The sequence below is a fragment of the Sciurus vulgaris genome (assembly GCF_902686455.1).
Source record: "Sciurus vulgaris genome assembly, chromosome: 3".
In the NCBI taxonomy this organism is placed as follows: Eukaryota; Metazoa; Chordata; class Mammalia; order Rodentia; family Sciuridae; genus Sciurus; species Sciurus vulgaris.
Window position 1 is genome coordinate 40,732,110 of NC_136463.1, and position 10,737 is coordinate 40,742,846.

Sequence of the window (10,737 nt, forward strand, 5' to 3'; positions counted from 1 at the left end):
AAACAGCTAAGAGAATTTCCTCATAATCAACATGTCAAGAGCCCAAGGGAACATATTGTTTAGAAGACAGAGAAACTGACAACTCCTTGACTGTTCCAGTAACAATCTTCCTGGTCATTCAAAACATCCCCTTGCTTAGCGCTTGGTGCCTAAGCCAGCATCCCTGGCCTAGTGACAGACTCCCCAAGATCGCCTGATTGATGCCTATCCATACACCATGCTGTCCCCACATCAACTGACCTTGGCATCACTTGCTCAGATCTGCAGCATCACCAACTACAACACGGTGGAAGACATGTATGGAGAACGAAGGAACTTCCCACCAGAGAGAGCACAAAAGGCAAGTTAAAACTCACTTTGAAAAGCTGAGTTACTCTTCACAAAATGTGAGAGGAAATGGGCCCATTATCCTTCTCCTAGGAAGACAAAAATCAGAGTTCCACAGCAGCACTTCACTCCAAGCCCAACTGGTCACACTCTTTCTAGGACCTGGTGTAACATCAAAACACAGTGCCCTCTGTCCAAAAGTTACAGGACCTCAGGACCACAGCAACAAGCATTGGCATGAGCGCAGCCCTTCTGGGCCTGTGTGGCAGCCCAGGGCACAGCCCAGGTCCAGAAGACCTGAACCTTGTTGGTCCCCCATAACCTAAGGAATTTCTTTTAAAAAAAATGATAAATAATTCGCATGGTGTAAATGCCACCATTTCAAAATGTAAATTCCTATTGGTTTTAGTACATTCACACTGCTGCACTAATGTCATTGCGAAGTCCAGACTGTCTGACTACACCAAAGAGAATCTTGTAATCAAAACCCAAAGCAGGGTGAGAGCTAAAAGTTTAATTTCATTTTGTTACATGTGGCTTTCCATTTTTTCCCAGCACTATTGTTGAATAGGCTATCTTTTCTCTAGTTAATGTTTTTGGTGCCTTTGTCTTGTACAAGATAACTGTATTTATGTGGGTGTGTCTATGTGTATTCTATCTGTACCATTGGTCTAAGTGTCTGTTCTGGTGCAAATACCAGTCTGTTTTTATTACTATAGCTCTGTAGAAGAGTTGAGGTCCGGTATTGTGATGTCTCCTGCTTCACTTTTCCAAGATTGTCACATAGAAAGAATAGCTATCTTCTAATTGGTTGACTATCATTCATTCAGACATTTTGAACATTCCACTGAACTCACAAAATGTACATTGACAGCAGCCTACACAGGTGGCTGACTACTCATAGATTTGTTCACCTCTTCAAAGGAATTGGAATAGAAATCCATTTCTTTATCTTAGAAGTAACTTCAACCATAGAAAAACTTCCTCTAGAAAATTGGACTCTTGTCAAAAGATCTTCAACAGTACCCATTTGAACCAAATTTCTCAGAGAAATCATTATAAACTATAGTTTAACAGTAGTCTGTGCCTACTGACAAATTATCAGATGTATGTTTATTTTTTATTAGTTACATTGAAAATACAAAGTGATACAACATTCTTAAAATGTTACATAAGATTTTCCTAGAATAATGACATATAATTATTTATCTCTCAACGTACTCTTTTTTTCTTCTTGATGCTGGAGAATAAATTTAGGGGTGCTTTACCCTGAGTTATGTTTCCAGTCCTTTTTTATTTTTTATTTTGAGACAAGGTCCTTAAAAGATGCTGAGGGTGGTCTTGAACTTAAGATACTTCTACTTCAGCCTCCAAAGTTGCTGGGATTACAGGCATGCACCATAACTGGCTCAAAATAATTCTGAGTGAGAAAAATGTGAACGATATTTTCAATAGCATACCGGGGAATATATGGTTTGTATAAGTGATTGTGTATGCCTGAAAGTGGACAATATTTAATGCATGATAGTGTGTGGCGTGGAAATTATAACATTTTAATATAAAATATAAAAGATATGACCATAAAATGAATTAAACAAAAATTTCAAGAACTCTTAAATGATCTCTGAGGACCAAATCAAGTTATAAATGATACTCCTGCTTCACTAAGAAGTTGAAGTTTTAAATGAAGCATTTAGCCAAATCTTTTCAATTATTAAAGCTTGCTTGCTTACTTAATAATTAATAGTGAATTTTGTCTGATGACAATTAGACAATAAGTTCAGTTTTTATGTTCAATGTGTCATAATATTCTGGTTTTAGCATTGAAATGATACACATATTTTATTCACTGTGGCAAGAGATCAGATATGCAGCCGTGTTTTTTCCTATTCTCAAAGAAGTGTTACTATAATAAATAGAATTTTTAATGAAACACTGTATCAAAAAAAGAAATACCATAACTCAAAATGGAAAAAGAAGTAGGCACCTTAATCTAATAAAAGTAAATACTTAATTTTCTTTTACCAGAAGTTCTCAAATTAGATTCTTTTCTCTACCTCCTGTGGAGCACTTTATCTTTTATTCCTTTAACCCATTCACAAGATCCAAACAAAATTCATTATGAGATAGTCTCCAGATTTATAATGCTTCCTGCGTTTTCTTAAAAGATTCATTAAAAAAATAGCATTCACTATGTACCATGCCTTTACTAAGTGGTTTCTGTTCATCACCTTACTAAAATCACGTGAGGCAGATACAATGAGGATTTATTCCACAGAGGAAGACAGGAAAGCTGGGATAAATTAAATCTTTGGCTAGTAAATACTTCATTTTTTAAAAAAGATTAATTGTAAACAAATGGGGTACATATAGTTTCTGTGTACATGAAGTAGAGTCATACATTTGTGTAATAATACATTTACATAGGGTAATGGTGTTTGATTCATTCTGTTATTTTTTCCTTCCCCCACCCCTCCCACCCCTCTTTTCCCTCTATACAGTCCCTCCTTCCTCCATTCTTACCTCCCTCCCACTCCCCATTATGTATCATCATCTGCTTATAAACGAGATCATTCATCCTTTGGTTTTTTGAGATTGGCTTATCTTACTTAGCTTGATATACTCCAATTTCAGCCATTTGCCAGCAAATGCCATAATTTTATTATTCTCCTTGGTTTCAGTTGTCATGGAACATCATTAAAGTTTTTGCCATGATATTCCACTTAGATATTTTTTTATTCTGTTACCCCTAAAAAATTCTGTGTCTAATTATTATCTCTCTTATCTCCTACCACCAACTTATATTATTTGCGTACCTTCAGAAAAGTTAAAATTTGTGTGTGGCATTGTAATACAATGCGTAAGTCATTAATTGCACTATGCAATTAAAGTGTGCAGTGGATAAAAGGCTTTAGAAAATTTTAAAAAAGGAAGAAATCTTATATTGGTGAGAAAACTAAAAATGAAGGTATTTCCTTTTGGTAGGAGACAAGAAGATATGAATGGTGGAAACACAAATTAAGGGAATCATTCTGTAAAATGGGACCACTGTACCGACCCCCACATACTTTCTTTTCCAAGAAGCAATTTACCTGCAGCCCTACATGGCTTGAGTGGAAAGAATGTGTTACATTCCTCAGCAAACTACCTGTTATATGCAGGAGAAATGCAGGCCCAAGATAATGTTGACAACAGGAATCCAAGTAACCCTGAAGGGGGTGCTTCTTGTGAGCCTTTTTATAGACCAGATCCTGGAACTCAGAGAGATAAGAATAATTCCCCCTAACCATGAAATCTATAAGAATTTATGCTTAAGAATCCAATTGGAATCTGGTCAGCATGGGTAGAAGTGATCTAGAGTTGTCATGGCATTAGGGACTTGAAAGTCTGATGTCATGCTGCTGCCAGCCAAAAGTCAAGAGATGGACCTGGGTGAAACTCTCTGAAATATTCTCTGGGGTCCACAATAAAACTAAAGTGCAGAAGACATAAGCTATTCCTCTCCTCTCTGAGAGGACCCACTCTCTCCCTTGAGAATGTTCCCTTTTCCCCTTTCCCATCCCTTCTAATAAAACATGTCCTGAGTTACATGTCTGAAAACTTTCTGATTTGATCACAAGAAATGGGGTTTGAAGGGGGAGGCTTTCATGCTGCCTAAGTTTCCCAGAAGGCCCCAGCCCTGTAATACTTTCAGTTAAAAAACTTAGATTATATCAGTCACAATGTAGTTTCAAAACTTGGGTTGACACCTGTAGTTGATTTTTGAATAGGGGAAGTATTTTTATTACATGTATTCCTCCACTTTAAGCCTTTTATTAAGATTATTAGATAGTTCTTATTAGGGGACTATCAGTAAGGCCTAAAATAGACACTAAATATTAATATTGTTTTTGAAATAAAATTATTTCACTCATTTGAAAGGTGTTTGATACCAGTGACCATAGAATATGTAAAGTAAAATAAATTTAAAGTGAAAATTTAAAAAGAAAACAGTAAATGATAGTCTTATTTATATGTCCCTTTATCAAATCATGGCGATTATCTTTTCATTGACTAAGAAAATCAAGAATTGATGCACCAGTCTCATTCAGAATTTCAATTCTCTATCTGGAATATACTCTCAAAATCTCCAATATAGGGAAAACTCAATGCTTCCTCTGTTGCTCATGTTTGCAGTGCTGCTTCAATCTTAATTTTAACATTCTCAAACAGAAGGAGGAAAATGACTTCAATAATAACTTTTAGAATGAAGCTTTTTGTAATGTTGCTGAGATTTCTGAGCCACAGTCACAAGAACTTCTCCTTAAATTCTCTACACATTTGATATCTTGGCTGCTTGTCTGCAATCCAATTCACTGGTGCCAGACTTCTCAAAATTTTCAGGCTGAGATAATGTCAATTAGCATCTAGGGATTTTTGTCACTGACTTCATAGCAAATGGAAGGGGACTTGAAATTGGAGATAGATGGTAGATGCAAAGAGATGCTGCTTTTTAATTGACCTGTGTCTTTACAGGGTAATGGATTCTCTTTCTCAATCATCTTGAGAGCAATGACTTCTTTTTTTTATTTTAATTTTCTGAAGTGCCCAAAGGGCTTGTAGTAGAAGTTGTTGCTTCAGACCCGTGTCTCCTCTCTGCATCTCTGCACCGCCATCTCCCACCTGTGCATTGCCCCATATGTACTGTGTGTGTGTATTTAAAAAAATCCCACCACACAAACTTCCATTAAGCGGGTAACACGGAAGAACAACAACAAAAGGTAAACAAGCCAACTGCTCTTTCTTTGGGATATGATTATTTCCCTTGTGCATGAATTATTCAACAACATTAAGAGAAGGAAAAGGAAAAGAACGATTTCTTCTGTATATTCCCTAAACACATAAGCTGAGTTTACTGGGTCAGATTAACTGTGAGCATTTATATGCCTATCTCCAGGCATCATCATCTGATGTTTCACTGCCACTTGTTTCTGTGTCTGAGTTCTTGAACTCTGCTTTACAAGTGCTTCTCAAAGGGGAGAACAGGCTGGAACTGTGGTTCTGCAAGAAGCCATTCTTTCCAAAGCCGTTTCTTCTCAGATGCTCTGTCTTCATGTGGAACTCTTTTAGCTCTGCCTCTGTGAGAGGAAGGCAATTATCATTTTCAGGATATTCCTGCCATCCCATTGTTTTCAATAACCTGCGCTCTGCTTCCAGGGAGTGTGACAAGACCTCCCCTTCTTCTACCACAGGGAGAGAAAGACCATTTTGAAGCCAGCCTTCCTCCCCATTTTTCTTTGGTTCAGGTGTGCTGTTGTTCTCCAAATCCTCCAGCTTGTCACAGTCTCTGTTCTCTGCAAAGTCTCCATTCTGGTCATCCTTCAGAGTCTTCAGGAACTCACTCTTTCTGTCAGTGGTTCATCAGGTCAACTTGGTCAGCCAAGAGGAGCTGATCTCAATTGGAGGGGTAATGCTGGAGGGACTCTCTTTGGGAGAGCTGAGAACGGTGCCACCAGCCAGTACCAATGGTTTGGTAACAGAGATTGGATTGGTAAATGCAAACTCCCAGCTAGAGAAAGGGATCCTGATTTATGTTCCATTCTGCTAGATTTCCATGCATTGGGCTTGGAAGGAGGTGGTGCAGGCTTAGGAACCAAGTTCTTATAAATACTTGGAACCATAGTGACGATTTCTTCCCATTTGCATGGTGAGATCCTTGTGAGGTGAATGCAGGAGAGAAGGCAGTAGCAGGATCCTCTTTGGAAACTTTTTTGATAACTAACATCTTGGAGGGTTGCTTGGCACTAGGTGGATTTTCCCACACTCCAGAAGGGGTCCCAATAGGTTTGCATGGCTGATTCTGTTTGCCAGCTTCTGGATTCAAAGAAGGAAAGTCTTCCTCTTCTAACTGCAACTTATCCACCATGTCTTCTTTCTTTTCTTCTCTAATCTCTGTAGGTGGCTTTTCCTGAAAGGCACATCCTTTCCGGGAGTGAAAGCTGTCATTCCAGTGTCGATGGTTCCCTGTGCCACCTCCACTATGCTGGCTCATGCCATCATAACCTCGGGAAGAGCTGTGCCAACCAGATAGGTTCCCTGTGATTGCAGCATATGCTCCCTTAGAGACACCAGAGTGCATAGAATCATGGCGGTACAGGGAGGGCTGGGGCCAGGAATCTCCTGTAGTTCCTAGGGTCCCATTGTTAAAAAAGCCATCAGAGAAACTGTGTCAACAATGGCTCACTCCAAATCTACCTTCTCCTTGGGATAGGTGCTCTCCATGCTTTTCAAAGGTGGATGTAGGTGACTTAGCTGACTGTGGTGTTGAGAAATTTAGTCAAGCAGGAACAAATTCATGCTGCGTCATTTAGGTCCAGTGTCTTTTCAGCAAGGTGAGGCATCCAACCTCATAGCCAGGATTCCAGAGTGAAACTCTGTGGTCCTGTTTTCTGAACTCCTTGACGCAACCAGTTGGCTCTCTCACCAGGTCTTCTTGTTAAAAAGGTGCTTAAGCAGTCTGGTCAGCAGCAGGACTTGTGATGAAGCACAAAGAAGCCTGGCTCTATGTGGCTCACTTTCTGCCTCCCTCTAATTGCTCATCCTAAACTACCTAGTTCCTGACTCACTTCCAAAAGGGGGAAGGGGAGAGGGGAAGGGAAAAAGGGAACATAAAAAGTATTTGTTACATTTAAAAGGGGGGGGTAAGGGGAAAGAGCTATGTCTATGTTCACCTCATTCATTTTCCTTGAGTAATTGCACTATGATGATGCTTAAATAGGTAAAACATGGACATTTGCACAGTGAGTGCACACTGTTTATAACAAGGTCATAGCTACACAGACAGGTCGCCTCACCTCACATGTGGGCAAGTAACATCATCATGGTGATAGATCAAAAATAAAATATGAAAGCACTATAAAAGATCTGAGTAGTCACTCCAGTGGCAAATAAACACATAACAAAGCCCTTAAAACATAAATGTCATTATTCTTACACAACTGCTAAAAATAGTGTGCAGATATGTATTTATATTTGTCTTAAACGTTAAAATCTATACATATATGAACTCTTGTTTAAAAAAAAAAAAGAATCAGACAGGAACTTGATATACTTTTCCCTCCAAGAATAGCAGCTTTCAAGGCAAATTTCTTGGTATAAATCTCCTAAATGCCTATTCTATTTCTTTGGTCTTCAATATTTATAAATTCAGAACAAAATTTTAAAAAGTAGAAAGATGGGGGTAAGGAATAGTCAAGGAAGTTCCAAAATGAGGTTTTCTTCTTCTCAGTTTTCTGTATTTCACTTGTTTTGCTTCTTCCCCAAAACTGAATTCAGCTACTGGAAAGTGATATCGAGAATCTTCTGCTGCTTTGGTAGAGAAGTCACTTTTTATTTTGGATCCATTTCCATCATTACTCAATCATTAAAAAGTCCACATGAACCTACCAATCGAGCAGCGGTGGAGCTACACCTAAGAACGAGACGCGGCGTCTAAGGACATGTCCCTAGTTTCTTGGCCCTGCAAAGGTGACTAGCCCACAACCATAACAAAGCTCTTTCCAAAATGGCTGCCCAGCCCACAAGGCCCAGGAGGGGCAGAGTGGATGGAACAGGAGCGACTGAGAGCAATGACTTCTGAGTCAAGATGGTAGATGTGTCATGAGGCACAACTTATGAACAGATCAGTCACCACTGAGAAGTCCAAATTTGAGAGTCTTTATTGCCAGCCAGCTGACTGTCTCACACAATGCTCCAAAAATGGCTATCGGGAGAACAGCCCCGACCACAGGGTTGCAGGGGTTTTTATACCATAAGTCAGTACATCAATCATAAGTGTCTGCTGCTATGATTCAAAACTATAAACTAACATCATTGGATCTAAAATCATAAACAGAAGGAGAATTGGGTCAAAAGGACCTTACTTAGGTACAAACTAAAGTATGGTTACTAACATCATCTAGACAATCACTGTTGACATTACTGTTGACATGGTACATTGGGTGTGATGCTCCCATGGGAGAAGTATTTTCTACACAATATGGAGTCTCAGGGTAAAATGGAGTCTGTTTAGTCATTGCCTTTATAGCCTGGCCTATAACATTTCCATGGAGTCAATTCTGTCAGCACATCACATCACAGTGTGGTGGCTTCTACCTGGAGCCCTTATAGCAAGTCTGCTGCTGCTGCTGCAGATTCATTGATACCGGGAATAATATCTGCTCCCCATTTTGGGGGGGTGTCATGCCAACTACGAAGGCCGGGTGGGTGCTGGGTTCTGACACTGCTCAACTGAGCAGAGCCTAGGCCCAGACCTCAGGATGCTCCTCTGGGAGTCAACAGTACACACAGGGGACTGATGTGTGTGTGAGGTGGGGAGGCCCTCAGGATTGGAGGCCACCAAGCTCAGATGCCCTAAAAGGAATCACTGCTTTGGGGTGAAGGTAGATTTGGTCCTGGAGGTGAACTGTCCTAGATTTGAATCCTGGCCCTGCCATGTGTGAGGGGAAGGAACTCTCAACTCCCTGCCATGAAGTGGTTGTAGTTAAACCTCACAGGCAAAATGGATGGACAGCTAGACAGAGTATGGCCATAGCATTGCCCAGTAAATGGCAGTGATCCATATTTCCTGACCTTGCTAGCCTCCAGGGGACTAGTGAGGGGCAGTGACTGAGGCTGACTCCATGGCAGGCAACTGACCTGTGTCTCCAACTCCAGGATCTGGCTCCCATGGGCTCTCTGATTACATCCCTCCTCAGTTTCCCCACCTATAAAATGGAGATGATCAGGGTGGATGTAGACGCTGTCCTCACATGAGGGGATGGTAATTGTCATGTTACCAGCTATGACTAATTGTGCAAGGAGCAGGGATTTGCAAAAGAGGGGACATAGGGCGCAGGCCCTGGGTTAATATCTCAGCACTATTTACTATATCACTAGTTGTGTGACCTTAGATAAATCACGTCACCTCTCTGTGTTTCTGCATCTCATCTGAGAATTGTGCCTGGAGTTTCAATCTGGATTCCATAACTACTGTGTCTGATCTGGAGGGAAGATTCCAGGTCTTAGGTTTCTCTGCCACTGGAGGGTCAGGGATAGTAAGTGAAGTGTTGTGGATTGACAGTTTATAAAGATGCATGTTGCAGCTACAGCAGGAAGCTGCAGGAGATGCTCAGTCACCACACACATCTCTTGTCCCACCCTGGACAATTCAGAGGGCACTTCTCAAATACACCACCTTCCAGGCCTTCCAATGACCACAGGTATGAGATTGATCCCCACAAAAGGTAGATAGGAATTGTAAGGAAGCTCGTGCCCTAGGAACAACTTGGAATCAATGGCCTGTGAAGTTGTGGAGGAATATTTCAACTTCCTGCCTTCAGAGTGCTGCTCATAACCTCCAAGGCAACCCCAGCATGATTGACCCCGTGCTCATCAATGCACCTGCATAAGTTTCCTGTTCTTCCTTGCCTTACCTGCAAAGCACCTGCCTTTAACTCATGGCAGCCAGGAAGCAGGGGGCAGGGAGGTAGAGTCCCATTGTCCCCTTCAGACACACACTTCCAATGACTTAACTTCCTTCCATGAGTCTCCACCACCTTATAGGCTAGAGACCAAGCTTTCAACACATGTGCCTTGGGGAGCATTCAAGATTCAATTAGCAAAGAGTTTATAAGGGTGGCATAAAGGGGTCCCAGGCAGGAGAACAGCCTGGCAGAGGTCCTGTGGTTTGGGGCAGAGGGCACCATTTTGGCAGAGAATTAAGGGGCACTATGTGATCTAGGAAATCACATCACATCCCTGAGCTTCAGTTTCTTCTATCAAGTGGTCCCTATCATTGCCTCTGCAAAGCAGGATGCAGAACTTAGAGGTTCTAAATGGGAAAGGTGACCGAAGAGAGGGACCCAAGAATAACAATGCTGACATTGAGCATTTACCACCAAGGCACCCATGCAAGATCCTATGTTTAGTTCACTGAATTTTTTTTTCTCCAAAGTCTTTGCCCTTCTGGAGTGACAACAGCACTGTGGGGCAGGGGAGTATCTGAGAAACTTATATGCCAGTGGCTGCAAAGGATTTACACAGTAAGAAATTTAGGGAAGAAAAATAAAGCAAGAGCTGACAGTGCAGGACAAGGGAAATATTTTAAATAAGGCCCCTGAGAATAGGGACTTGAAACAGGCAGATGAGCTCACCATGTGAATAATGCAGTAAGAGCAAGCCAGGAAGAACAAGCAGTATGTGCAAAGGTCCTGGGGCGGGAGGGATTCATTGGAGATATAGCAATGAGGCTGGTATGGCTGGGATATGGTCATTAAGGTGGAAGGAAATGATGGGAGAGAAGGATGAGAGATTGTGGGGTCAGATACTCCAGGGCTTTGTGGACCAACAGTGAGGAGTTCAGTTTTTAACCTGCATGAGCAGGGATCCAGG

The 10,737-nt window shown here is 41.1% G+C and overlaps 1 pseudogene across 1 annotated transcript; it reads right to left on the bottom strand.

The window, feature by feature from the left end:
• Nucleotides 1–5,017: 5,017 nt before the first annotated feature.
• LOC306656287 (vasculin-like protein 1) lies at nucleotides 5,018–6,673 on the bottom strand (annotated as a pseudogene). The gene has a single exon. The product of its transcript is annotated as a vasculin-like protein 1 (transcript).
• Nucleotides 6,674–10,737: the final 4,064 nt, after the last annotated feature.